The following is a 25,717-nucleotide window of genomic DNA, read 5'->3' as shown; positions in this document are numbered from 1 at the left end:
TATTCACTAACTTACAGAAAAATGTTTCTGATTCAAAATAACAATGATGTTAGTTAATCTGGATGTGTTGTCCAAATCAGGAGAAAAGAATGCATTTTTCTGTCTTGAGTGAATAGTAAAGATGCAGTCATAGAAAGGCTTGAATTCCAGTAGCTTTATTCCTCCACATTTTGAACTTTAGGTTTACCCCAACATATCTTGTGGAGCTTAACAATAAAAACATGTAGAACAATATTTCGTTAGTGTTGTTTTCCACTGTATATAGATCACTTAATCTTGATTTGCCATTTTCTTTCATAAGTACAAGCATTTTTCCACTTTATGTCATGCTGTTCAACCAGCATATGAAACTGCTTCATTGCTTAGATTCCATTGACAAACTGATGTAATGACAGTGTAGGATTGATATATTGACTTGAAATAGTGTTAAGTGACAGTTTATTTCTACTGACAGTTCATAATATTTTTTATTCAAGCTCATTGAACGTATGAAATCATTATGATACCTGAATCAGTGTAGCAGCCATCATATCCCTTCTCCTCATGCAAATAGAGGAGGATTTCAGCAGTCAGCACATCTGAGATGACTATGCTGCTCCTGACAGCCATTGCCCACTGAGTGCTGGAAGTGATGGGAAGAAAGAACTAGAACTTTCACCTTAAAGCCACCAGCTCTACATCTGCAGAGGGAGCACTGAAAGTTGCCACCGGTAAGAGCTGATGAGAGGACCCTGCCAGAATGGGTGATGGGTTGGACAGACACATTGAAAGTGAGCTGCAGAAACAGCAGTGGGTGCCTGGAGGTCAGACTTGGCTGAGAAACTGAAAGGAGGAGACTGAAAGGACTACTACGAAAAAGTACTCAGGAAAAGGAAAGTCAAAACACATTTGAACTTTATGATATCCTGTTTCTTATGGCTTGTGCTCTTGCTTCTGCCTAGCAGAACAAAATAGCAGGAGACAGAAACCAGTTAATATTTGAATAAGCAATTAGGAAAGGAAGATATGACTCCAGTGGGGCATTTTTTATATGACAGTGTAGAAAAAGAGCAGAATGTGGTGTTTTCTTGAAATTGGCCATAAACAATTATTGTCAAGGGTCTTCCTTGTTTAAAGAAGATGCTCACACATCTACTCAGCCATGGAAGATGTTTTTACTTATAGTCACATACTAAGAAAAACCCATGCAAACATGCAGTCACATTATGTCCAAATGGTGATCTGCCACCAAGCTGCCAGGTGTCTCTAGGACATAAAGGACATAACTGAGAAACGTGGCATAGTTTTAAATTGCCTCATTTGATACACTGCAGAATTTACATTAAGGAGGAAATGGCATAGCTATCATTCCTTTTGTCTATCTGAGTATTACTGGCCTCAAACCACATTTCTTAAAGATTTATCGACAGATTCTCTCAATTATTTTCGCCATGTCCTAAGTTCAGTGCAAAAGAAGTATTTGGCTCCGTGGAAGTGATCTTCATAATCCTGTCCCTGTATAAATTGGAATATTCTAGCAGGTGCTTTAATTTTCAGCCTTTGGAATAATTTATAATGGTTAATGAGTGTACTCAACATTCTTATCTTGTATTTCCTCCTCAACATATCCTTTTTCCAGGGACTCTGGAGAAGATGGTAAAGGAGTTGGCTAAGCTGTATTTGAATCTTTTGGTGTCTTCTCAGAGGAGCATCACTCTGTCCAAGAATTACACTCTTAATTCTTTTTTAAATACTCAAATAATGTATGTGGAACAGAAGAGACTCCAGATTTTACCCTTAAATCTGCACCTCTTCTAAAATCCTTTAGCATAGCTAACAATTGTCACTGACAAGCTGTTCCACTGTTAGTGTTTTCAAACCATCAGCTAGCTTGCTCTAGTGATTCCATGTTTGTTTTTTCAAGTGCCATGGGGTGCCACAAAGATTAGCTGGATTAGCAGAAATAAAGCCAGAAAACAATAAGGCAGACAAAAAGGCACATCAGATTCAATATAAGCCTAAAGTGTGTAGTTAGAAAAATTACAGTAAATACCCACTGTAAAAGAAAACATGATGAGTTAGCTTTTCTGTTTTGTGGACAGTACTGAATATGATTTTATATTAAAAAAATCCACTCACAACTCAGCAAAGGATAACTATCAGTGACTTCCCCCAGCAGAGGCAGAGACGTCCTTTGTCTTACTATTCAACGTAGGTAACAATAGTTAGTAGCCTCTGTTTTTATCTATGGATTTCATATCAATAATCATATCATGTATGTTTCAGTCAATTTCAAAGCAATTCACATTCGACATGAAGATCTCAGAATTTATAAGTTTTGTTTAAAATGCATCGTTCCAGGTCAGTGGGATCATGTATTATGAGCTTCCCTGTGCAAAAGTGAAAAATGAGAAGTTATATTTCAGCATGAAGAAATTATTTGCCCATAATATTTTGTTATGTTTAGGTTTTTTTTTGTCCCCTATTCATTCATCCGCATACAAAGTGGTTGTTTCGTGTGGCTTGTTCAGTGCCTGTATGAGTAGATCTTCTACCAAAGACCCTATATGCACTGCACTCCTTAATGGTCCCTGGTAGGCTCATTAAGCAGACTCCCTTGTGTAAGTATGTATTCTCAGTGACTATGCATGCGAACACCCACATTCATGTGGGCAGTGTCCCACATGTTTGCCCACACATTCTAGCTTGCCTTAGACCTGAAACTTTTCCACTCCTGATCTTTTTTAACACATCAAATAGTGACCCACCGACAAATACTGAAGTAAGAGTTAACAGTTCTGGCTATGTGCTCTGTTCTGTTTACACTGTAAATCTCTAGAGCACATTTTTTCTTCAGATTGTTGGGAATAGTTGGTCACCTGAACCAGAGCCAGACTTGAAAGTTGCTAGAATTAATTCATGATACAAATGCCAGGTTTTTATTGAAAAGGAAGTGAGAGAAGAAGGGCTTTATAGGATTTTCATAGTGCTATCCAAATACTTTTTTTTATTAAAATAGGTGAAACGTAGGTATTCTGCCAGTTTGTTGCTTTTAAAATCTTTACTCATTGCAAGAAAAAAAAAAATTACAAAGAAATGTGAGGAAGGTGGCACACAGTTAATTTCAGCTCTCCTGGTCAATTCTGCATAGTTTATTTGTGTTTGCCAGCACAGACTACTCTGACTATTTGTCCTTTTTTTGGCAATCACTTCTCATTGGTTATAATAGAGAAAAAATAATTTCAAGTTTATTCTTCCTTCAGTGAGACTATAGCTTGTGTGGCTGGCTGGAACAAAGCAGTGTCAGTGCTCCTTTTTGTTCAAGCCCAGACTTCCACTGAATATGCAATACGTGTCACATGTAAATTCTGCTATTTTGCTGTATTACTGAAAGTCTTTCTTTACAAGTCCTTCACAGCTACTCACAAACATGCTAGCACTCCGTCTGGAAATGTATGTGCTTACCTACTGTGAAGCAGGCTGTTTGTTTAATTCGCTGTGCACTAGCTCTTCTGCACTAATGCCTCGCACAGGTACACTTAGCCCCAAAGCAATGGTGAAGTAGATGCTTATACCTTGAAAGTGTAGGATAGCCACCACAATACGTTTGCTTACACCACAGTAGATTCCCAGTGCAGGTAGGCCTTAGAGTTGTAAAGGCATTGCCATCCTAAAAATGTCACCTCTTCTTTCAGTTCACAGTGAGTTTCAGCAAACTGGTTTTCTTTTGGCTGGGTTCTGAATGTGATTGCCCAGGTGAGTCCAGGAGATGGAGAACTGATTTTGACTCTGCTTGTTTCTGACTACCAGCTAGCAGTACACTCTGCAAGTTTGAGCGTGGCAGTTAATAAAACCGCTGGATTTTATGCACAAAATTAATTTGACTCATACTTCCTTGTCTTAAAAATATAATCCATCTGTGTCAGAGTGACAGGCCTTTGCTTGTTGCAAACTCCCTTATTTCCTCTGTGGCACAGTTCCCTTGTGCTGCGGATATGAAAGAAGCCAGATGTAGTAGTGTGCAATTGCTTGTGGCTCTTCTGGAAAGAAAAAAAACAACAGGTAGAGCTCAGAAACATTTGTGTGATATGCAGAAATGAGGGCTAAAAGCTAACATTCACAGTTGTCCCTTTACAGGGCATTTCTTTAACAGTAAATGGTGCCACACACTAATATATAAATATCAGGACGTAAAAAGTCTTTATGGGAGCATATAATTAGCACTGAAAAAGATTACTTGAGGAAACAAAAGCAAGTGGATGCTTCCCTAATGAGGCTGTGAGGAAAGTGCTCACAGAGGGTAAGGGGACTTTTTTTTTAATGAGATACCATAAATAGGCTAACAAAACTCCATTTAGGTGTACACTGACAATAGCGCTAACAAGTTGCAGTTTTGGAGTGACATTTCTTCCTGTCTTAGAAAAATACAAACCTGGAATCTGTTCTGCCAGCAGAAGGATAGCAAGACTCACCTTAGTAAAAAGAACAGAATTTATAATACTCAGACCTGCTTTACAATACATGATATGGCTACACCTTTGATTTTATTTGGATGTTCCCGAAAGCAGAAAGAAAATGAAATGGTTGTTCATATTATCAAGCCCAGCTAGTAATATTTTTTTTAAGAAGTGGAGAAGGATCAGTCTCTGCTCCTCCCTATTTGCTTAATGCTGCTGTGTCTGGATTTAGAGTAGCATGCTGGTAAAACTCAGACTGGAATATGCAGGTGGATGCTTGAGGTACAGAAAAACCTAGACTTGGTGAGAAACAGACTTAGAGAGCTGAAACTTGATTATTGCCTGTTCATAGAGTTAGCCTCAACATGCAGATCTTTCAAACCCTTGCTCTACTGAGGTTGCTCCTCCCGTACTTTGGGCTGGAGAGATGTAAGGCAGCTCCGGTCAAGGAGAGTTTTGTGCTGCATTAGCCCTGTGCTGCAGCTGAGGTAGTGTACCTTGTCTGTCAGCTGGGATTATTATCCTATGGCTGGTATCATTATAACCCTTCTGGTCAGCCTGAGCAGAGGAAGTCTGTTTCTGCCTGTTGCATGCTGCTCAAGCCCTGGGACTGAGGGCCGTGGTGCACCAGCCCTTCTGCAGGCAGACCTCAGAGCAGCTTTTCTGGTGGGGCAGGAAGGACATGGTCGTTGTAGAGTTGAGATCCAGTCTCCATCAGGCCTCTAGACAAGAACATGAACCCAAAGGCCAGACTGCCAACAGCACCCATTCTCTAGGAAACTAAAATCCTGTGTAGATAATTAGATACCATTCTTAGTGTGTTTAGTATTTTTAATATGGGTAGTCATAATTTTGTACAACATCAGAGAATATAATTTACCTTTCTCTCACCTGTTATCCTCTTCTCAGTACTGCCTTATTGACAGCTCATTCCACGTACATGGTTGCCGAGCTTCTCTTTCTTCTTCAAATGTCTTTCAGACCTTAGCCATATGAATTTTCTCTGATTTTTTTCTCTTCCCTAGCCTTGGGTTTTAATCTAATCATAGTTACCTGATGGCTTTACTTCATTTTAGGATGTTGTGTACTCAAGGTCAAGCTGAATTCAGTGCTTATGAATGATGCTAAACGAGCAACACAGAATAGATTTCAGGTGGTATTTGTCAATGAGTAAGAAGGTCTCAGAGTGGTCCTCTAGGGAGGCCTGAAAATACTCAAGTGTCTGATTTGTGTATATTTGAAAAATCTCATCCTTTCTCTTTCAGGAAGTGAATACAGTCCCAACAGGCAATTTATCTGTTGACCTCTTCCTGCTGTGTCTACTACCACAAGTAATGTTTTTGTGGTTTGTGGGACTGCTCCCTAGGAACTGAAATCACTCTTTTCAAATTTATCACAAAACTGTCATCAGTGGTTACATATTTTAGTCACAGCCGAGTCAGGCTGGATTGGGTCCAGGGATGAGCCCAGCTCCACTCTCTTAGGCATCTAGTTCCACTTGCAACATCAACATCCTCTGCTATGTAAAATTGCCTCTGCCTCTCCCAAAATAGAAGTCCTCAAGATATTACACTATGCTGTTGCTACATCCATTATAGAGGAGGTAGCCCTCATTAGAGGAGTGAGGCTAGTGAATTATATGTTGATAATAATAATTACTTCAATCTGGTAAAAATGGCCTAAGGAACAAGACCCTTCTTCTGAAATCACAGGCAGCACCACAGAGCATCCCATGCATTCCTCACCACTCCTCCTGACTTAATTTCATGCTCCAGGGAACTGAAGAATCTGTGCGAAAATGTGACACAAGCTGGAACCGTTCTACCTTCACATTGGAGGTGGTTGTATGTGTGCAAGTATGCCCACACATAACTGGTGTTCCCTTAGGAGAAACAGACCCTATTATAGTGTGAACATGAGACCCAGCAACTATTTTCCAAGAAGTCCAGTGAGAAAGAAAATGGAAATGAGGAGTATTTATTCTTACTTTCCCTTAGCCAGGAGACATTGCAGACAGTGAGGTGTATTTTCTGCATTGTTCAGTGGTCATCACTCTACTGACCTCAGTGCAGTCCTGTCAATTTACATCAGCAGAGGTGTCACCACCTGCTTGCCTGAAATTTATACAGACAATCCATCATTATGGGGCAACCTCAGTTTTAGTGTATATACATCTACCTTTTGTCAAGACATGCCCTGTTCATGTTCAAAGTGGCCCAGATATGTTTTTATCCATTAGACATTACTATGCCAACCTAAGACTGTCAGTGAGGAGTAAATTATTAATGGTTTGAAATGGTTTGCAGCAGCAAATGCAGAATCCTGTTCCTGTTCGCTGTGCTCTGTGGTGTCATGTTTTGTTGAGAAAATACTGCAGGAATTTTGTAGCAATGGGATTTCATAGTACATTATGTAAGCTATAAGATTTTTTTCTTTATATATTTTTCCTGGAGCTTTGTCATTTACTTCTGAGCTTCAAGCAGCTCTAGCAGTTTATCTAACCATTAACTGATAGGCAGAATGAGTTATGTTTACAAGGAATTTTTTTCCTCTGAGCTTCAAAATTCCAAGGCAAAACTCAATTGCTTTTCTCAGTTTCTGTATAGAAAATGCCTCCTGACTTTACTATTTTAAATTAAATGTGTCTGATGTCTGCTAGTTTTTGATACGGCTTTTCTATGCAGAAATAGAATGGTTGATAAAGTATTGCAGAAGATTTTAAGGGATTTTTAAACATTCAGGGTGCAGTCCATGGTAGGAAATGATCTATTTACTAAGGCCAAAGAGTGATCCAGAAATGTAATCCACTGAAAACTAGATGCCAGGGAGGAAAAGAGGTGGCCTGTGGGGAGTGTGTGGGACCATAGCGTTAGCAGTGGGGTTGTCCTTAGCAGTATTTTAGCTATTCAGTAAACCCAGATAGAATCATGATTCAAGAATATTCAAGGCAACTCCCTTTTGCTTGTGACTGAAAACATTATAATGGTAAGAAGCAAAGAAAAGAAGAAAAGAAAGTAAAAAGAAAAAAATAAAAAAGGGAAAAAGGAAAGAATATAAAGTAGAAAAAAAAAAAGAAAAATCAGTAAATCTTCATGAAAATCCACAAGGCTTGGGGATAATACGTATTTTTGCCTGGTGTGATGATTACCATTCAGCCTGTGAAGGCTGGCTGTAACAGACCTCCTGAAGGAAGGCTCGTGTGCAACAGTGTGTGGGTGAATAAAAAAGGCCCAAACCTTTGATGTGCTTAATGTACTGGTTTTGGACAGTCATTACTTCATGACTGAGATAAACACAGAGAATTGCCAGAAACCCCAGAGTTCTGATTGTTACAAAATCAGCACTGCTTTTTGCTATTCCCAACCTATACCTAACATACATATCTTTTTCTCCATCCTGCAGCCAACCTAGCCATCCCTTGCAGACAGCTGATGGCCACTGGGCTCTCTGGGTGTTGCCATTTGTTAAGCTCTACCTCATTCAGCTGATTTCCCTGCAGAAATGTTAGGGAGGCTGGCCAGGGGATTAAAGAGCTGAAATTCAAGCCCCAGGAAAGACAAAATACTGGCCAGAGTTTAATAAACATCTCAAACGGAATAGTACATCTAGGTGTCATTTCACCAAAAACTGCGAATTATCTAGTGTTTTCTTGTACTTGAATCTTCACAGTTCCCTCCCTGATATGGAAAGGAAAGGAGGATTATTTAAGCATGGAGCTGAAGAGTTCAAGCCTGGTTTTGCAATGTCTGCTATCATAAGCAGTCCCTGTGACATTAGTTAGAAGAATGAAGTCTTCCTGGCCTGCAGAGCACATCAGGAAGCTAAAGCCAAGGGTTTTTTTTGTGCTGAAGAAAATCAAACTCCGGTCCGTGCCTGAGATGTAGTGAAATGGGAAGGTGCCTGCCAGAGCTGCCCCATTTTCCAAGTGGCCATTACTCTAGCATAGATTAGTAAAACCTGTTTGCTTCTCTAACTCTACCCAGCTGGTAGTAGGCCAAAGTCTTGGTTGTCACTTCAGGACACATGGAGCCAACTATTTGTCTTCCTTACATCTCTCTTGAGAGCAAATTGTTCTTTTCTGTACCCGTATGCCCCCTGTACACGTGTGGATTTCTGCCTCTGGGACCTCCCTCACACTGGAGAAATCCCTCCTAATTATTGCATGAAGTGACCCTTACCTTTATGCCACCTGCAATAATTATACTACCTTGTTTCCCAGTACAAGGGAAGAGGAACTCAGAATTAACAGTTGCAAGGCTGTGAACAGAAAAGAGGTATATATGTCTATCTGTGTCCCTCCCTCTGCCTCTCTCTGTCTTGTGGGTTCAGGCTGTGAAATTGCCAATCATAGGCTCCAGTAGAAAGACTTCAAAGATTGTTGATGGCTTTGGCACTGTTTTTATTATGTATTAAAACTTAACAATAGTATGTATCTAAAAATGCACTATTTGGTAAACTGAAATACGTTTCTCCTTCAGCTCTTCTTTTTTTCCCCAACATCCTAGTTAGAGAGGCTAAGATAAAAGTAAGAAAATCTGAGCAAGGAATTCTGATGCATGTTTTCATATCTCTTTTAGATGCAGTGAGTAACAGCAGGTAGGGCAGACAAATTCATGTGTTGTAGAGCTGCTAAAAAAATATGGTAAGAAACAGAAGACAGCTAAATGCATGTGGCTCCCTGACCTTTTCTAGGCTGCACTAAGATCCCAGGAAAGCATTGTATGCTTTCTGTGTCTTTTCTGCTCCTTTCTTACCCTCTTCTAAGGGTAGATATAAAAGAGGATTAGTTGAAAAAGTACTTGATGTCTTCTTGCAGCTCACCACCAATCTAAACTGAGATTTATCAAAAGATCAGCCTAGTCTGCGGTGCAGCAAAGATTACTTAGGCCTTAAAATAAAACTCTTTGGAGAGGAGGTTCACTAAAAAGAAACTGTCTTGCCTTTATCCATGAACAGAAACAAGGACTACAAATAGACACCAGCACTTAAAATAACATGGAATCACAATACAAGAATGAATAAACACATCTTGTTTTGAGATGTGTAAAATATGAATTTTAATACATCTGCACTAGATCGAGTGTGGTGGTACCCTGGGCTTTTGAAGGAAACAGAAATACTGCATTATTTTTAATGGTTAAACAGCATCATGTTATTAAACAAGCATACATATAGACATGTAAGTGGGAATCTTCCCACTAATGAACACCACTGAAGTCTTTTGTACCTAAAATTGCCTTTATATTTGGGAAGTGGCAGGATGTTTTATTTTGCAAAAACCCTGACACCACTGTTTGGGATTTAACACATCAAACCTTGTTCACAGAGAACAGCATGGAAACAGGATGGGTTGTTATGAAATAAAGTTATTAAGAAGTACATAAGGGTTTGAACTAGCTTCTCTGTATTGTGTCTAGAACTCTGCTTTGGAAGAGAGCTCCTTGAGTAGCTTGCATCTACACAGGGAATTATGCAAAGTAAGGATATATTGACACTGACATGTTAGCTTACCTTGCCTGACTTTCCCATGTTTGATGATGGGCCTACAGGAAAGCTGGAGAGGGACGATTCATAAAGGCTTGTGGTGACAGGATGAGGAGGAACAGGTATAAACTGGAAAGGGGCAGATTTAAACTGGACATTAGGAAGAATTCATTAGAGTGGTGAGACACTGGAACAGGTTGCCCAGGGAAGTTGTGGATGCCCCATCCCTGGAGGTGTTCAAGGCCAGGTTGGATGGGGCCTTGGGCAGCCTGATCTAGTGGGATGTCCCTGCCTATGGCAGGGGGATTGGATCTAAATGATCTTTAAGGTCCCTTCCAACCCTAACTATTCTATGATTCTATGATTTTTGAGATATAAGTAATGTGAGTCCTAATATGAACTTTGTAAAGTAAGTGCTTCTAGAAGTGATGTCAACGTCAAATCCAGGGAAGTAAATTGACACAGAAAGTGGTCATAAAACAGGGAAAAATCTTCTTAAGTAACATCAGAAATTCTCAACAACATATAATTATGCCTTTGCATTTTCCACACAGATCTTTAAAATCAGTTTTCCCTCTCAAGATAAAAGGTGGATAGTATAAAAGGATTTGAGTACAAGTTTGCAGACACCATACTTGCACTTAAAATTAAAAAGATGCAGTACAGACTGATTGGCTGTTTTGAAGGCTGCAGAGAGCAGGGGGAGGTGTTGCATACAGGAATTTACAGAACTTTGATTCAGCAGCATTTTCAAATTTATTGATAATTTAAGGTAGATGAAATGGCTGGATCTTTAGCAGTACTTAATCATAAACCAGTTTAGTGTTTAACAAGGTGATTGCATGGAAACTATTATAATCAAAACAGCAACTTAATTACAGATTCTAAAAAAATGAGATTCACTCCTGTTTACTACGTAGTATGGTAAATACATATACTAATACAGAAATATAGAAATATGTACGCATACAAAGATAAAGCAATATTTAAGCATGGAAGGAGTATGGATAATCACAATCACAAAGATTTATGCATGAATTTAAGTATACAAATAGATAGAAAAAGGGATAGATAGGCTATCTATAGGCCTTAAAATTTTCCTCTTGAGATTGGTTAGAACACCCACATTCAATGCACCAGCATTGCACAACCGGCAACAGTCAGTTCTCAGGAAGTCTGAAGGATTTCTTGATATGGGTGAGAGTACTCATGTACAAAGCACCAGCATTCCCGGCAGGCAATGGCTGGATCTGAAGGGGAGCAGCTTTGCCCTTATAAGCCTTTTTCATTTGCTGTGTTAGCACCATACCTGAGTGGCACCCCCAGCTCAGGTTGCTTGTAGGATTTCAAGATAATTGCCTTTTATTGGGTGTTTGAATATTCATTTTGCTGTTTAATATTCATTTTGTCTGCAACTTGGAAGATGTAATTCTGTCAATTTTTACCAGTTATGTAAGACCACCTCACTTGGGCCATGATCAGGTGTATTCAGCTGTCAGGCTGTCAGGGAGTGACTGATGGTCAATATCTTTCTTAGGCAATGTAGGGTCTTTTTCCAGTTACACAGGATCTCAAGAGCCCTGGGGGGATGACTAAGTGTGCTGGATCACTGCATGGTGAGGATGGGTATTCTTTCACCCAGGGTGCCTGGTTAAGATGACCAATTATCAGGCCCCTTCTTCAGATGAAGGGAATCTTTTTTCGAAGTACAGCGGTTTTAAGTGGGCCAAAAAAGTGCCCTGGCATCCTGAGTGACTGCCTCTATACAAGGACAATTCTGTTCCCCAACAAGCCTGGGTCAACACAAAGCTGATTTCATCTGCATCAACAAGTGACCCGGAGAGGAGAGGGAAGGTGTTGCTCCAAGTGAGTCAGAAATTGTGCTAAGCAGCTTACAATGGCTTGTGCAGCCTAGCAGGGGTGAAGTTGGGTGCACGAGGAATCATACCACCACAGGAGAGTCAAAAAACCACACTGGTTTTTTAGTTTATACAGCTAGAACTGTTAAGGAATGCTGTGCAAGGACATTGAATATGGTAGTGGTCAATGTTGGCTTTCATTGGAAAAAGTCTGGAGACAGCTCTGAGCTGTGTAAGGGCTACCAAAACCAGTACCTTGTCCACTACCACCAGCCCAAGGTAAAGGCTGTGCTGCTAGGCTATGAAGCTTGTTCCTAGGTTTCTGTTCTGAGACAGTTATTTGTGCAATTTCCGGGCTCAGGAGATGGTCTACAAGCATAAAATGGCAGAAGCTTTGAGGCTGTGCCACGAGTCTGGCAGTGTTTGGTGCCACATCAGCCAGTTTGAGTCACTGCATTGATGGTTTCTGGTGTTGTTCCCCAGTGTATGTGCGTCTGGCCTTCTCTGCCAGGGACCCACTTCCCCAGCAGCCCTTCAATCAGATTTCCTTATTGAACTTGAAATAAAACAGCAATAAACCCACTCTATTTATGCAATGGTCTTCAAACATGTTTTTGCATCTTACCAATGCTATTGTGGGCAGCATTGCAGTTACTGTCCTGGCAGGTGAATGGAGGTACCGGGAAGTTCAGCGGATCACCAGAATAACAGTAAACCCATGACAGAGTCAAGGACGAGCCTAAAGGGATCATAACTCAAAAAAATGCTAGTGAACTAATTCATCATGAGCTAGCTTATCTCCACTAGCGTCAATAAAGCTGAGATTGCTTAATCCATTGTAAATTTTCCCTTAGAAATGCCAAAGTGTCCTAATAGTTGCCATTGTAATTCATATCGTAATTCAAATTGACAGAAGAAACAAAACACTGACAGAAGAACTGGAGTGTATATCTTTGACTTTTAGCAGCTGTCATGTTTCCTAAAAAGCATTTGGTGATGCCTCCATGAATTGTTTTCAGTTAGGCTTTTGAAATAGTTGCCATGCATCATAAAATTCCTGCATATGCATCTGGTCCAAGGTCAGTCTCCCTATCAAGTCTGCTGCAAAACTTTCTGGCTGGCTGACAATTTTTCCCACGATTCATCAGTTGTGGGTTTGTTGGTTTTTTTTTTTTATTTTCTTGGCTAAGTTTAAAAAGGCTAGTCCTGTGGGAAAAGCTTCCACTAACCTGAAAGAAAAAAGGATATGATCAGGAATGCAACACCTCTGCATTTTCCTATAGCCACTGTATTTCTGCCTTTAAAACAGGATGCTGTGTAGGACACAGAGCTTAGCTTTTCCTTGGACTGATTGTTTTTATGTCTCTTTCAAACCAACAATTATATGTATTTTTAAGAGTAAGTTTTATCAGATTCTCATGGACTTTGTATTTTTTCAGTGACAAAGAAACAAATCAGAATCATAGAATGGTTTCTCCAGAAGGAACTTACATAGCCAATTATTTCCATGCTCTAGTAATGGAAGTTTGGAGATGGGAGCAGTCTTTGATGACATTGCAGTCCCTAGTTGCTGAAAAAAGGGTTGATGCTCTCCTGTACAAGATATCCATACAGCATGGGGTTTTTTTAATTTTTATTACTTGAAAGATTCAAGAACTAGAGAAGACTGAGCTGGGGAGTATAGACTAAGTCTTTGGAAGAGGTTGCAGGGAGAGAAGGAATGGATTAGTATCTGTGAGATTGCGGGGAACAGCTTCTATATAGACAGAAACAGAATTGCTGCTCTTAACAGTTTAGTTTGTCTGCCTTTTTGTACAGAGCTTTGTGTAATGAAGCCAATAACATGCAAAGGGGATGAAGAAATTTGTCTTTTTCCCATATTCTTATTCTTTATTGTTTGTAAGGGAATGCCAAGGCACAGATGTACATAAAATGCAATTGTTACACAGTATTTAAGATGAGCACAAGAAATGAGGTCGAGGCTTCTCGTTTTGTTTGTACCCTCAGCTTTAAGTGTTGTGTTTTTCATTACAAATGTCAGGATATTACAGTTGCCATCCTATGTAGCTTACTGAGAAAGAACCCAGTTATTGAATGTGACAAAATATACTGTGGAGCACAGTCAGGCCTTTGTGTGGCCTTCACTTCATAAAAGAATTACATCACTGTAATTCTTTTATGCCCAGAGGGATGGCATGCTCTCCAGATGTGCTTGCATCTGGTGGGGTTTTTTCCAAGGAAGATTTAAAACAAAATCTATTGCCAGCTGTGTTGTTCTGCTTGAGCAACTGAGGACAGATTGTGCATAAAACTAGCAATAAGTGAATGAGATTTATATTTACAAAACCAAGAACAGAATAGCTCTCTCTTCCTTCTCAGGTGAATCTCTTTCCTGTAACACTGCTCAGGATTTCAGAGAGCAAGGAGCCCACGTCCTTCTCTCAGGCAGCCCTGAGTTTTGAGTACTTTCTCTGAAAATCACTAAAAGAACAGGAATCGTCCATTAATTTGATACAGTTTGGTTAAATTCAAAAGTATGGAGACTTTGAAAAGAGAGGAGAGCTTGGTTCTTTCTCAACATGTCTAACTATTATCAAGTCACTCATGTTAGAGTCTTGGAGCACTAGGTGATTGTGCAGTTTTGTAGAACTCTAGACAAACATGCTTTGCTCACATATGTAAGACTATGCATGGTGTGCTGCCATCTGCGCTTAGGCATCTCAGTGGGTTGGCATGGAATAATGAGAACCATTGTTCAGGTCCCTTTTTGCGTCCTTTGTAGAAGATACTGCTCACAAAGAAATCACCTTCTGTAACTTTAGCTTTGGATTTTTCATTAAAATATAATATGATTATTATGATGCAGCTGACTGAGAAGACAAATCAAACACTGACCAGGTCGTGCAGCTGCATGATGTGCAGTAGAGGGCAGGACCATAACAGTAGTCCAGCACAGCATAATTTGAATATATTATACTGCTATAATATTTTAAAAGATACCAACTGGCCTAAGTCCCAGGCAATTGTCATGGCAATCATCAATCCTGTTAGTTGTGATATTCACTTGCTTTTCCTGTCTCTAATCTTTTTTATTGGCTGTGGAAAAAGGCTCCTGAGGCATCTGCTCAAGGGGGTTGCATCCAGTGGTGATAGCTCAGTGAGCTTTTAGACATTTTGGGTCAGGCTAAGTAACCATACGGGTTCTTTCTTTAAAATGTTTTGCATTATAATCTCAGACGAATACATTAGATCGGAACACTGTCTTTTGTGTACCTGACCCAGCACTGGGGAGCTGCACGTATGACACAGGAAAAGCACTTCAGACTTGAGCCTCCATCTGCTGACCTCAGTCTGCAATGGCTCAGTGTAATCAAGATCTTCCATGGCTAGTATCTTGCTCTTTTGAAATCTGAGGTGAGCAGATGCATATAACGTGAGCAGAGGTGAGCAGAGGTGAGCAGAGCAAAAGCATTTTTGTAAAAACCATCCATCTTGTCCTCTCTTCATCCTCTGAACGAACCCATGGAAGCCCGTAAGAACAAAATATGGCAGTCTTATAGCTCACCAGGTCCTGGACAAGGGCAGACTCTACCTTGTAAGTTTGCATCAGCTCACAAGCCCTAGTAAATTCTTTTGAATCAGCAGTTGTTTTTCCTACCATGTTTGTTTTTCCTGTTGTTTGTTTTGAAGTGTGAATCAAGATTGTACCTGTTTCTCCATCTGAGAAGAATCCACGAAAAACATAAACTAAGCAGAGAGGGAGACCACAGGAAGGGCACGTGTTTTGCTGTCAGCTAACCCTTATCCTGACTGCCAGTCACAGATGCACCTCCCGAAACATTATTAAAACAGGATCTAAACCATCATTTAAAATCTCCATCATAAATAACACTTTGTTCAGTCCAGTACTTTAAATTGCACAACAGTACCAACTTTATGCCCCTTAAAGATTTGAGATTTGAGAGTAACTGTAGCAAAATTTGGTTTTGGGGATTTTTTTTTTTTCTTGTATATTAAAGTTGAGTAAGAGGAAGTGTCATGAGGTCCTGTCCTTATCTTTAGAAGTTAATAGCTCCCATTAAAAATTCCCTCATCTCGTTTTCTTTGTATACACCCTTCTTAAATCAGAATGCAAAGATGCAAAACTGGAGTTAAGATGTTCATACATTCATTCAACTTGTTCCTGTTGTTTGCTTTCTTAGTTTCTTACTTATTTATTAATTTCTCCTTTTGAGTCTTTATCTCACATTTTATTCTTCTCTTCAGTTACAGGTTTCTTGGCATAGGTAGAGCAAATTCAGCTGTTAAAAAATTATTGCACCCCCTCCCTGCATTTTAATGACTGGTTGCAATAAAAGAAAAATGTTAATTCAGGCTGTAGGGAGATAAAGGTTGAAGATCTCTAACAAGGAGCAAGAAGAACTAAACACATGTGGACTGTGAGGTATTTCTTCTTCTAAAGCTTCTAGACAGTGTAGGACCAACCAGACTCCTATCTTCCTTCAAACCCACGCTGGATTACTGCCCTCTACTGCACATCATGCAGCTGCACGACCTGGTTGGTTGATTTGTCTTCTGCCTGGCTTGCTAGCCAGCCATGTCACCTTTCCTACTTCAAATACCACCTCATACATGAAAACTGCACAGGTGAATGATTCTCACTGGGCATTAGTCATGGTTTCGGGATCAAGCCCTTGTAAGAAGGTTAATTTTAAAAGCCCCATTGTGCCTGCTTCTGGATGAACGTAAAAGGAAGAGGGAGGGCAGGTGGGCTGCTACTGCTGCTGGTCTCTTGTGTAGCACAGTGGGGTCTCACAGCCCGTGACAGAGGAGACAAAATGGAAGCCATGTGGCTGCAGAGGAAAATAGACTTTCCAGGGCAGTACAGTTGCAGTGCTTGTTTAACGCTTTCCTCACCACTGCAGTGCCCTACATCCTCTTCTAGCAAAGGATTTTAGGGATAAGCTCTCCTGCCCCACTAGTGCCTCACACAGGGGTGATGTGAAAAGGCTGAATATTTGTTTGTTGATAATGGCAACAGACAAGAAATGTCTGGTTATTCTCTTTTTTTTGGAGTACCTGTGATACAAGTTTTCTTCATAGCACTGGGCAGGAACATGAGTATTCCTAGGAATGTGTGCTGAAGCTGTGGTTGACTGGGAGACACAGGGGCAGGTGATGTTCTGGCCAAATTACACTTTAAACTTTATGTTAAAGTCCATTTTCTCAGGACTATTCACACTACATTGAGAAAAAAGCATTTAAAGTGTGACTGTTTCTATTGTAAAGGTTCCTCTTTGGAAGTTCCTTCCCCTTGCACATTGGAAGAAAGTAAGGAGACAGACAAAAGGTAACAGTGGATAGAAATGTTGAGCTCTGTTTTTTCTTAAACTCTGATTGTTTTTATTCAACATAGATTTCCATAGGAATTTCAAGTTGCTGGACTACACCAGATAAAGTGTAGTAAATTAATTTTAAAATCCTAATTGCTGTTGGGATTTTTGTTTTGTTTTATTTTTAAGTTCATATCTAGTCTATAGGTTAAAACTACTAAATAATGCAGAAAACATGCAGCATTTTATACAAGAAAACATATAATCCAGCACAGTGACTATGAAATAGAATGGATAACTTGGGTTCTTCTGTTGTCTGTCTGGCACATGGCAGTGGACGGGAGAAACCAAAGTTATAGGTTTTGTTGCATCCCATTTGCTCTTTTCTCCACAACAGCATGGAGTTAAGACTTGAAGGACCCAGGTTACCATTACGCAACTCAGCAGTGTTTTCAGTGCCCTCTCCTTCAGTTGTATATGGATTCTTTATTTTGATTCAGTACTCCATAAGAGGTATGTGTGAAAGGAACTGCCTGCAAAAAGTCAGCATCAAGTACAAATTGTAGAAGTGAAGAAGTTTGAATGTAAAACTAAAGTTTTGTGTTGTCTGATTTTCTTGCAAATGAGTTTCCAACTTTCTTGTCCACACTTAAATACAACTCAAATGCAGCTCTAACATGTACTGTTTTCCATCTCATGCTTCTGTGAAAAAATTCCTATCATGCTTCACTCTGCATGTACAGAGTTTCAAATGCTCTTCAGGAGCCTATAGACCCCAAAGCATTTCTGCATTAAAGGATCTTTTCTAACTTAAACTACTTTAATATTACTCCACAATGAAAGATTTGTCCAGGGGGAAAAAAAAGTTGGAAGATATGTATTACATATAATTTGAGTTCTCCTATTTGTCTTCGTTTGTTATAGATGATAAATATGTTTATTGGTCTACTTTTAAATTATTAACATTTATTTTTATATCTGTTGTCCTATTTAATCTGTCTTAACAACTTCTAACATTATCTTTTTAAACATAACAATCTTTGGGTTTAGGAATGCTAATATTAATCCTGACCAACGGTGACAGAAACTCTTAAGGCTGCTAGAATGTTTTCACTGTAACTTTATTTTCAATTCCTTACAGATTTTGCTTTTCAGAGGGAAAAAATTCCTAGATTTTATGTGCAACCATATATACATAACCATATATACATATGGTTGCACATAATATAGATTATTTTTTTTAGCAAGAATGAGCAATATCACCTACTGAAATTTTTATTGCTTCGGTATGAAGATCCACTACACTTTGACCTATGTTAGAATTCATGCGACTGCTGGTCAGGGATCTGAAGAGTAGAAATTGTAAAATGACTGCTAATTTAACTTCTCACTGAGGATATATATTGAGGAGTGGTATTATGAGCATGTCTTTTTGCAAGTAGTAATAACTTTGATTTGGTTTTTCAGGTTTGCATTTCGTAGATCTGCTAGAATTTTTCTTGCTTGTATTTTATGCAAAGAGTACATGAAAGGCACGTGTATATTGCTGTATTTGTGTTGGACGACTGATGTTGTTGTAAGTCTAATACATAATAGTGCATCACTAAAGTTATAAGTCACAAACATAAGGTTTACAGAATTCTATAATTTTTTACTTCTTTTGTTATAGAGATATGGCACAGGGCTGAAAAGTGTTTAAGAAAATCAAGGTAATTTTGTGAATCTGATTTTAATGCAGACTTTAAACTGCCTGGAGCATCTGTGTGAGGAAGGAATGTTTAGTCAGAGATCTTGAGGCATGCTTTCTTTTACCCCTATGGAAATCTAATAACTTGAAGCTAAACTGGGATCAGAGTTGCCTTGGCTGAATTATCAAACTGTCACAATATGATGTGCTGTTTTGCTGTGGTAGTTGTAATTTGGGTACCCAGATGGTTTCCCATTCTTCTTAATAGGCTGGGCTAAAGGTCATATTCTGTCTTGTAGTGGGAAGAGTCAATCATGTTAATGTCCCTTAGACAGATAAAAATATATGGACCTGGAGTAACTAGAGATGTTCATTTTAGCCTACCTGAACTGAAAGATTTGGTCTCATAATATGCTCAGAAGTTTCCCTCGCTGGATTTTTGAAGCCCTGAATTTTGACAAAGCCCTGAACTGGGAATAAATAGACACCTAGTTGAGAGACATGTTAAAGTCCCGTCTAATAAGTCCCTTTGCATTTGGGGAAACAGGTTATTGCTGAGTCACTTATAAAGCCAGCTCTTTCCTTCCCATGTACATCTGTGTAATCAAGAGAAGGAAATAATCTTCTTACTCTGTAGAACTGACACAGAGGAAAAAACAATAGACAGAGAAAACACCTAAGACAATTCATTAGTGGACTGAGGCCTTAAAAAAAAATCATATAAACACTACGTGTTTGTCAGTTCGTGAGAGGCGGCAGCTCAGGAAAGAAATGAAACATAAGGAGATTAAAGGGGCAGGCAAGTGAGAGACAAAAAAGAGATGTACTGACCTTGGTTAACTCGGAAAATCTAATTAATAAAAAGGAAAAACATGGTTCAGGATGCAGCATGAAGGTGAGCTTTCTTTTAGGTGATGCCTATTAACAGTCTGGGGCCTTACTATACAGAATATTAGTCTGAAGAGCTATTATTTCTAGTAGAAGTGAGTGGGTCTAGACTGCAATATGCCAGTTCAGTGACTTAATGGAAAACCTGTGAATAATTTGTTCTTAGACTCTCTTCTAAGCAGAAGAAAAGTCTCTTTGGGAAGTATGAGGATCTTACCTCTAAGGTAAGAGCAAGAGAAATGTGATCTTGGATGTACACATAAATAAAGTAAGGGACTTCTCCTTTTAATTAGACAGTGTCCATCTTATTCAGTATTAATGACGGTAAGAATTCTTTCTGTTAAATATAGAACTGGAAACAACTAGATGTTACTAGGGATATTGAAATAGGCATGAGAGGACTGGTTTATACGGAGAGGATGAGATTGTGCCACAAGGTAAATATTGCTGTCAATTTACTGCTGTAGTTTTCAGCCTTCAGAACAGTGACCCAAATGTAGTACCAGCAGGGAGGGCTAATAGAAGGTGGTGGCCGGATAGTTGATACATACAAGAACAGGTGGTAGTGTATGAATTTCTGGTGGCTATATGCAATCTAAAGAACAGGCTTTTAGTCCAGAAAATGTTTGAAGCGCTTTGTTTAAGATGACCTGCAGTGACTTTTTGGTTGTGCACTTACCCATATCGAATGCCGGGATGAAGAACTGTGATTTCCGGTGACTTACCTCTTCAAATGACATAAAACACAGCGTAAAGGACTTACCTAGAGGCTTAGCAGTCCTCTAGGGAAATTGCCTAGCGAACAAGTGCTCAGGCCACAAGGCACAAAGGAATTTGCTTTTGGCAAATGACAAAATATATTGGGTTACTGTTGAACACAGATGTACGCAGGACTTAAAATCTTTCTACAGAAACATCAGCTTCTGCTATTTAACAGTTGCTTTTTTTCTTATTTTTACTGCTGATAAACTTCAGTTCACTGGTAGTGTCTTACTGAATCAGTGTGCCATAAATAATTGAATGAGACACAATGGTCATTTAGAAATTAGACAAAAGGGGGTCTCTGTAGTCCACTTTCCTTTAGCAGGTAGTGGCTCTCTGTAGTCCACTTTCCTTTAGCAGGTGAAATACTTGAACTTAGCTAAACTCTTTTGGTGCTTAATGGACCTTGTGTTATACTAATACATAGTAGGGAAGAAGTCTGGATAGCCTTCACAAGATAAATACTATATGGTCTGTCCATGCCTACTGTGTTCAAAACAGCAGCATCTGCTAAGGCAGATTGGGTCTTGCAGACTGTTGCAGTGGCTGTTAGCAAACCCAATACTGAAATCTAGACTCAGTATCGTAACAAAAGTAGTCTAGGACATGGGAGAGAGGGGGAAACAGCACTTAGAAAATTTTTCTTGTTAGGAAGATCAGAGATGAAAGATCCAGTAACAATCAAGTGTAAGAATTACTGTTAAAAATTTTGCACTTTTATAAGGTGTCTCTCTGATGCTGTATAGGTCTTGATAAAGCAGGTATGCAAAGCAGATTCTGGGCTCTACTTCTTGCCCAAAGTTCTGCAAAGATTTTAATGGTGATTGGTGTAAAATCAGTACAGAACCTGTTGGCATCAAAGGATAGCTGTGGCAGCTTAGGTTAGTATAGTTTCCTCTCCTCATAGTTTCCTGGTACATGGCAGTATGAAGGAAACTTCTGAGGAAGTTTTGTATACCTTAGGAAAATCTCTAATCCATCAGATCTAGTGTGATGGGGATGTTCTTAGAGTGCATAGAGGTTGGTTGCTATAGTCCACAGTAAGGCTTCAGGGAAAGCACAGTGGAAACAAAATGGCATTACTGGGGTACACCTATGGAGGACTGTGAACTCAGGAATGGTTTGCACCTACCTTGCAATAATATAAATAGCAACAAAAATTCTCCAGGTTATAAATAATCCTGCTGGGTTTGTAAGGGTTTCCTTCCAGAAAATTAATGGCTTAAATATGTGGGACGCTACAGCAAATTATTCCCTGTACTTATGTGTGCTAAATTAGATGTGTTTTCACTTTCACTGCATCCTCTACTGAAAGCAGAGGAAATGGCATTATGCATGTATGCATGCACCTTCAAACAAAGAAACCCACACTTAATGGTTTAATTTTACCATTAAGGCAGGTATACTTTCTACAGCACTGGAGAAGATCTGGGATTTGTCCTCAAGAGTGCTTCTACCAAACAGTGATTTCAGAGAACTTTATATACATAGAATTGTTTTCATATTCATATTTTTCCCCAAAATGATAATCCCCTTATCTTCTAATCACAGAGGGTATTTATTACCTGACACTCACAGAGGTCAATTTTACCATCACATGCTCCACATTTCTGGCCTTGCCAGATATTTCAGAAGCCCCCACAGCTGGATAAACGTGTTCAAAAACTCCCTGCTGTTACCGGTGTTTCTTTTTCCACCTGTATTAACGACAAACTCAATACTTTGATTAGTTGATGATCTCTTGCTTTAATTTTTATTCCTCCTGATCCAAATATTATTTCTGCCTCTGTCTGCTTTAATAAACCTCCTCCCAAAAATGATCTAGTGGGTCTGAGCAAACAAATTCATATGTACTCACTTGTTTTACCAATTCATATTTAGCACACTGCATGAAGAACGCTTTTTCAGTTTGGCCAGTAGCTCCTATTACAATCACAAAATTTTATTTTTATCTACAGAAATCAGTTGCTGGTTTATACATAGGCTCCCATATCTGCCACAAATACCACCTCTTTACCCCTATTCCTTAGCTTTATTTTAACCAGTGGATCCTCTAGGGTAAATTCCCCAGGTCCCGTCATTCAAGCTCAGCTATGACACCCAGTCCTGAGGGACCAAGTCCTGATTCCTCTAGAGGATGCATACCAATCGTTTCTTAATCTCAGACCACATTCTTTTGCCACTCCGAGTGATTTTGCAAAGTAAAAAGCATATCTGCATAAGTTACTTCAACCACTTCTCCTCACACCTCAAGAACAGCATTAATTGCAACAAGGTGTAAATGTGCCATTAAATGGCCACTTTTCTCTCTAATCAAGTTTATACCCCAGCCACCACTGATTACAATTTTTTTTTTTTTTTTAAACAGGGTTTCTCTGTTTGTTGCACCACCCAGTGGACCACCAATCCCTTTATAATGACCTAAAATACATCCCAGCTGGCTTTTCCCAGCGGCCACTCTGCCACCCTCCCATCTTATGGATTCTGTATTCTGTCTCCCAGTCGCAAATCACTTGCACTGTATAGGTGGATCTTTCCTTGTCCCAATCCTTACATTCAGGACAACTAAAATCCCAACCATATGTTACCCACAATTTCTTGTTACACCACATGCATTATAACACAAATGCAGGTGTACACTGATTATCAGGATGTATTAGACACCAATCAGTCATCCATATACAATTTTGACAAAACTCACCATTATTTTTACAACAAAACCATTTTATACAAATACCTTACTGCACAAAAATAAAACACACAAGACAACAACATTAACTTGAACAATTCAAACTGACACATAGAAACCAAATATTCACTCAAGCTTCCACATGACTCCAGTTTCTTTGGCTAGTATGACCTTTACAACCCAGACCTCTTGACCAAACTGACAGAAACCAGGTATTGACACAAATATTCACAGTCAATATTGCCTTTACAAACAAAATCTCCACAGAGAAACCAAATATTTGCCTTTACAAACAAGACCTCCCCACGGAGACTGAATATTCTTTACAAAGAAGAGCTCCCCACAGAAACCAAATATTCACCTTTACAAACAAGACCCAAGCAACTTCAATGTATGCCTATAAGATGCTATCGATCCAGCATATGCTCACTCTGCGTTATACAGTAACGACTTATGAGGAGCCAAACAAAACAGACCGGTCCCCACACCAAAAAAGTAAAATTTTTAAAGCGTACCTTTTAATCTGATGGTCCTTGTCTGTCCCCGCAGAGATCCGAATGAGGAAAGGAGTCTCTCCGGAGAAATCCACGGGTGTACCAAAGAGAGTTCTGTTCTCAGTGGGTCCTGCAGCCAGGCAGTGAGGTGTCCTATCTGGGGTGCCAAATCTGAAACAAAGAAACTTACCCTTAGTAGTTTAATTAACCATTAAGGCAGACACCTTATACAGTGCTGGAGAAGACCCGGGATTTGTCCTCAGAGTGCTTTTACTGAACAGTGATATCAGAAACTTTATATACATGGAATTGTTTTCATATTCATATTTTTCCTCAAAATGACAAGCACACTTTATTCCTGGAACCTCATTGCATATCCAGGGGAGGGTGAAATCAATCCCACCTAGGGTCGTTAAGTTGTGGCCATATCCAAGTAGTCAATCTCAACTACTCTGGATGACAAGAAGATAAGGGTCGTTATCTTAGTCGTTAACCTTTTTTTTTTAACCCATTGCAGTTGACATTCCATCTCACCATTTACAAATCACCATTTCAACATCCTGCATAGTTCTTTAAACTGCTTAAGAATGTTCATTGTGTGAAAGCCAGAATTGCCAACGGGATCTGAGAGCAGAGAGGAGCAAAGAAACCAGAGAAATACTAGCTCCTCAAGGACTTAAATCTAGCGTAGGCCTCAACTGCACCCGTGGAAAACAAACCTGAGCTACTGTTGGATAGCTTCATGAAGGCTTTAGTTATCCCAGAGTACAAAGGTGAACTGTAAATAATTCTCTTTGCTCTTAGTTCTCAGAAAATAATAGGAGAACTTTATAGCCAACAAGCCAACAACTAATGTTTACTGCTCTACCTGCTTAAATCAATATTTGATGTCAGCCCATAGGAGCAGTCCTGAGAAGGCTGCAAGAAACCTTCTCGTTCAAACAGTTGTGGAGTACTCAAAGAATATTTTTTCATTCTTGCTGCTAGTGAAGAGTAATTGGCTTATGCCTTTAAGATGTAGGCTTATCCTTTACCAATTTGTATCCTGTCTGGTGTAACCAGTGTGAAGGGTGTAAGCTTTCCAGGAGTAAGGATTGCACATCATTAGCCAACAGAAGATGAACTGAGCGGACTGTGTCCAGTTTGAGAACAATTGTATCAACAGACAAGTCAGATATGTGTGTCTTGGCAGCTATAATGGCTGTAAAGTCTTTGCAGTATTTCATCTGTCTAATGGAGGAGTGATGGATATCAGCTGTGTTGTTTTACCCTTGTAATGTAGTAACATTCTGTTGAATTGTCTCAGCCCTTCCCTTCTTTTAGGCTACATGCAGATAAACCCCGTTTGAATATAAAAACAAGCTTGGACTTAACGTGTTCAGCAAAAATGTGTACGCTAGAAAAATACTGCGTTAACAAAGCAAACCAGCTTCCCTTTTAATGCGTTTAAAAACAGATTGGCTACTAGTGCAGTTGTGCATTTAGTCATCCCAGACAATTGGTAACATCCGTCCTGGAAGCAGGATAAAAAGCCAAGTTGTATTCTAGTCAAGTGATGTGTTAAGAGGACGAAGAACAATCAGAATGATGGTTTTTCTACTTCATATAGACAATACAGAAAACTGTGTAACTGGCTCTGGCATGAACTGGTTAGAGTTGTTACCATACATAGAGACTTGGAGGCAATGGATAAGTAAGGGCAGGAAAATTCATACCTCTGTTCTGTCCAGCTTTGGGATTTAGGAACACAAATTATTAAGGGGTTTAGGTAGAAGGAAACTGGGGTGATGTTTACTGAAGCTGCTTGGCGTGAACCACCTTCTTCAGGCCAAGAGATTCATTCCTGTGGCTCTCAAGTCTGTCTTCTGAAACACGGAAATGTGATAGTATTAAAAAGTGAAGAAGAAAGACAGAGTGGGAAGGTTAATCTTGGAACAGGGCTAAAGTTTTGTCTTCTCAGGCTCAAGGTCATGTTTGAGTTGCAGAGCGTTGTTACATCTTGCACATGTCCCAGTGAATTCAAATGAATATATTAGTTATGGAACTTTTTGTATTATATGGTGTACAGGATGCAAATATTTGACT

General features: G+C 39.4%; 1 protein-coding gene across 3 annotated transcripts in view; it reads left to right on the top strand.

Moving 5' to 3' along the window:
• Nucleotides 1–25,717, top strand: part of SLC1A2 (solute carrier family 1 member 2) — a 91,221-nt gene that overhangs the window by 18,479 nt on the left and 47,025 nt on the right. The window contains exon 2 of one of the 3 annotated variants that reach the window (XM_054068751.1): nt 477–710. The exons of the other annotated variants lie outside the window; for them this stretch is intronic. The gene's annotated coding sequence lies outside the window, so the exon portion shown is untranslated. The remainder of the gene's footprint in view (nt 1–476; nt 711–25,717) is intronic. 3 annotated transcript variants of the gene reach the window in all.

This window comes from Cuculus canorus, chromosome 5, assembly GCF_017976375.1.
Source record: "Cuculus canorus isolate bCucCan1 chromosome 5, bCucCan1.pri, whole genome shotgun sequence".
Classification (NCBI taxonomy): domain Eukaryota; kingdom Metazoa; phylum Chordata; class Aves; order Cuculiformes; family Cuculidae; genus Cuculus; species Cuculus canorus.
The sequence above is the reverse complement of the archived record's forward strand: the minus strand, read 5'-3'. Positions and strand labels throughout refer to the sequence as shown.